The sequence below is a fragment of the Sinocyclocheilus anshuiensis genome, unplaced genomic scaffold (genome assembly GCF_001515605.1).
Source record: "Sinocyclocheilus anshuiensis isolate Anshui unplaced genomic scaffold, SAMN03320099.WGS_v1.1 scaffold3011, whole genome shotgun sequence".
NCBI lineage: Eukaryota > Metazoa > Chordata > Actinopteri > Cypriniformes > Cyprinidae > Sinocyclocheilus > Sinocyclocheilus anshuiensis.
The window spans coordinates 64,993-69,780 of NW_015549563.1; the positions used below are offsets into that span (position 1 = coordinate 64,993).

At 33.3% G+C, this 4,788-nt stretch overlaps 1 protein-coding gene across 1 annotated transcript in view; it reads right to left on the reverse strand.

Moving 5' to 3' along the window:
- The window catches only part of LOC107657208 (tricarboxylate transport protein, mitochondrial-like), a 24,154-nt gene that overhangs the window by 16,990 nt on the left and 2,376 nt on the right, over nt 1-4,788 (reverse strand). The gene's annotated exons all lie outside the window — the stretch shown is intronic.

The following is a 4,788-nucleotide window of genomic DNA, read 5'->3' on the forward strand; positions in this document are numbered from 1 at the left end:
AACATAAATGTGGAATTCCTTCAAAGATTTCTTATCCTGTTGCGCCCTCTATAGGACCAGCGACTAGTCGACGTCAAGCTTAAAGCGTCATGGCAGAGCACTGAAGTCGACTAGTCGATTAGTCTGTGCAACCCCTAACACACACACACAGTTAATCAGTCTCACAGGGACAAACTGAAATATATGAGCTACACAACAAGGCTGAGAGCAAAACACTACATCCATCACACTCGCTGCCCATTTCCCATTTTCCTTTCCATTTTCTTGCTTTAGATCAATGATTTTTTTCGATAGAACTTTAAGGTTCCATTTGTCATTAGAAATAACAATGAAAAATACTTAAGCATTTATTAATCTTAGTTAATTTAACATTTACTAATACATTATTCAAATCAGCAGTATCTGTATCTGTTAATATTATATAATGGACCCGAGCTGACGTGAACTAACAATGAACAGTTGTATTTGAATTAACTAACGTTAAAGGAGTAGTTCACCCGAAAATTAAAATTTGCTTAAAATGTCCTAACCTTCAGGTTATCCTGGCCGGAGGGTGAGCACATTTTTATTTTTGAATTAAATTTTCCTTGAACAAAGATTAATAAATACTGTGACAAATGTATTGCTCATTGTTATTTCATGTTAGTTTTTGCATTAACTAACTAATGCAACCTTATTGTAAAGTGTTACCAATTTTTTTATTCTTAGACAAGATCTGTTTGACATAAGGTTGTATTAAAATCACACACACACACGCACAAACACACAGAGAGAGAGAGCGAGAGAGAGCGAGAGAGAGCGAGAGAGCTACTGAGAGCTACTAATCAATAACCCCATGAGCTACTGCTGGTTGCTTCACCCAGAAGCGTCATACATCAAACTAAAGGCCTTTACAAGCTCTATGACGCATTCAAGTCTGCGTGTGGAAACAGAAACAGAGCAAACGGCAGAAAATTACCACAGACGCCACATCTGAGGCCTGCCAGAGAAACACGACTGATTTACATGAGCACAGAAATCAGTCAGCGCTCTGTGTGTGTGTTTCAGTAATAACCTGCTGCACTGAAATATCAGTCAAAACACACACACACACCTTAACCAAACACACCACATCAATAAAACACAAGCTCTCAGCATTCACACAAGGTCTACAATAAATCATCATCAAAATCTCCTGACTTGTTTGGCTAAAAATATTAGTTCACCCTAAAATGTGATCATTTAGCCATTCCCTTGTCAATACAAAACATGTAAGAACTTCTTTCTTCAGTGGAGCACAAAAGAAGATGATTTGAAGAATGCTCACGTTGCTCTTTTGAATACAATAACAGTGAATTAGGAGGGATGCTGTTAAGGTCCAAAAACAGCAGAGAGACACCATAAAAATATCCAGAAAACTTGTGCACTACGTTAAAGTTATATGACGGCTTACTCACTAATATATGGACTATTTTATATTTTTTTGTTTGTCTTTCTGGAGCTTAATAGCCTTGCATATGCTTTAATTATATGGAAAAGAGGATATTCTGAATATTCCTCAAAACATCTATACATAAACTACTGTTCAAAATTCTGGGGTCGGTTAATTAAGACTTTTATGCTCACTAAGGCTGCATTTATTTGATTAAAAAATCCAGAAAAAAAGAGAAAAAAAGTGAAAAAAATTTAGAATTTAAAATAACTGTGTTCTATGTGAATATCTGTTAAAATATAATTTATTCCTGTGATCAAAGCTGTATTTTCAGCATCATTACTCCAGTCTTCAGTGTCACATGATCTTCAGAAATCATTCTAATATGCTGATTTGCTGCTCAAGAAACATTTCTGATTATTATCAATGTTGAAAACAGTTGTGCTGCTTCATATTTTTGTGGAAACCGTGATATATTTTATTTTTCAGGATTCCCTGATGAACAGAAAGTTCAAAAGAACAGCATTTATCTGAAATGGAAATCTTTTGTAACATTCTAAATGTCTTTACTGTCACTTTTTAACAAAAATGCATCTTTGTTGAATTAAAGCAGTAATTGATTTTTAAGAAAACAAATCATACTGACCCCAAACTTTGATGTCCACTCATTTGGAGTGAGTAAATAATGACAGAATGTTCATTTTTAACTGTTATTAAGTCGCTGTTTTAATGAGATGTGGTGATTCCCGCCGGAGGAATGTGTTTCTGGATTCTGGTGTTACATTAAAGGCAGATGACAGATGAATAATTCCTTTCATGTTTCTTGCTGAAGCAAACGGTGACATTACGGCTCTATTAATACATGATGTTTGATCTACTCGAGGGCCTCAAGCCATCTTGAGAGGCTCTCAGGTGAGAGACAGACGAAATCAGCAGGACAGACAGGAAAACAGAGACAGACGGAAGAACAAGTGATTGTGAATGAAGGGTAGAGACGCTGATGAGTGGACCGGTGACGAGCCCTCGGCCTCAGAGAGGAGACGAGCACTCGCTGAGCTTAATTGCAGCCTCCCGGCGAGACACACACACACACACACACACTCTTACACAGCAATGGCTGTAGAAAGGGCTTGAGTGATGAAGAAAACACAATAGCAGCGATCTGACGGCTCTGTATTAGACAGAAGCGCCCGCAGGCGACCGACCCATCACTATAACACGGCTGCATGAAATATATGAACAATATATCTTGATATATTTGAGTCTTCTGACAGACTTCAATATACAGCAGGGTTCAAAAGTCTGAGAGCACATTTAAAATATAGCAAAAATAAAACAGAAGCAATTTCCAGTGTTATTTTAGTATCATTGATATACTATTACAGTTTTTGTTAATATGTTGATTTTATTTTTGTATTTTGTATGTTTTCACTTTAATTTTGTTGTTTTGCCATTTGTATTTGTTATTATTGTTATTATTATATTATTTTTATGTATGCATATATAGTTTTTATTATTTTTTCATTTATTAGTTTTAGTTATTTACTTCAAGTTAAAGGAAAATGAGAAATGTTGAAAAAAGTATGTATTTATATATCTGATTTACAATTATTTTATATTTATAATATTATTTTATAATTTATAAATATTTTATATTATATATTTTCTTTCAGTTAACATTTATTTTATTTTTTATTGTATTATTTTTATATAGTTTTAATTTTAAAAAGCCAGAAAGAAAGAGAGATTGAGAGAGAGAGAGAGAGAGAGAGAGAAACAAGTTATTTAAAGTAACAAATTTGTTCAGACACAGCCACAGACACAGACACACACACACACACACACACACACAGACACATACACACAGACACACACAGACACACACGGCAATTTCATTAGTGATGTTTTGGATATAATGCACACAATATTTGGACATGCAATATTTACAGTGTATCTCAATATTTATGTCATATTTATTTATGACATAATTTATTTTACTCATAATTTATATCCAAGTAAACTGAAAAGACTAAAACTAAAGCAGTTCAAATCAAGTTAAAATAATCAAGACATGTTTTTGCTTTAGTACATACACATAAAAAATACAGAAAATACAAAACAACAAATATTGAAAAAGGACAAAACAAGTACAAAAACGAACAAAGCAAATGAGTCGTTGAATCACTGTTTGATCCGATTCACAATTTGAACTGACTCACTGAAATTAATCAAAGGTTGCTGAGTTATTATATATATATATTTAAAATGTTTATCCTGATGCAACGTGCAAAGTGCATTACTGTAAATATGACAAAGTGACAGAAGAACAGCAAGTGATTTTTCCTGCTCTTTTTGTAAGTCGCCAGATAAAAGCTAAATGCATAAATGTATATGTAAAGTGTGGGGTAAAATGAAGTTCTATGCTAATCAACAGCATGTCACAGAGTTTAGCTTACATCAGACCCTGCCGTGACAGGAGATCGCACATGTGAACACGTCTACGGCTGTAATCTCACTACACATGTGACTATGGAAAGCCGTGTGTGTGTAGCGTGTGAAATGTTTCCAGGTCACTGATGGGTTTGTGTGACAGTAAACCAGAGCTGCTCTACAATACAAAACAATCCGAGTCCAGCAGCTGGAAGCACAACTTGTACAATACATACGAAAACAATACAAACACCCCGCGGCTTGCAGGAGTAAACCGACCTGAACTGCCTGAACTTCCAGAAGCATCTCAAACTAAATAGCTTTTTAATCTTGGTGTGAATAAAGAGTACAAACGCATCATACAAACAAAAAATGCACAGTTTTCACCAGTTTTAACTTATCAAATGCACTTCCTGAATATTTGAGATCCATCTGATAAAGTTGCCTTCAAAACATCCTCCAGCACTGAAGTCATGACGCACACAAATGTGACCCTGGAGCACAAGACCAGTCTTAAGTCGCTGGGGTATATTAAAATTGGCACTTAAGACTTGGTTTTGTGGTCCAGGGTCATATATATATATATATATATACATGTGGGTGTGTGTGTGTGTGTGTAGCCACATATACATATACATATATATATATCATTTAATAAAAAGAAATAAAAGAAATAAATAATATTAATTAAAAAATAATAAAAGTATAGTTAATATTGTTTTATTTATTTTTATTCATTTTTTTATTCTTTCATTTATTAACTTAAATTTTTTATTTTATTTAAATAAATATACATTTATGACAAAATGGTATATAATGGTTTATCAAGACATTAATTCCTTTATTTTTTTATTATTACATTTAATTATTTATTTTTGATTATTTTCAATTATTTTTAATTGTATATACATATATATATATATATATATATATATATATAAACACAC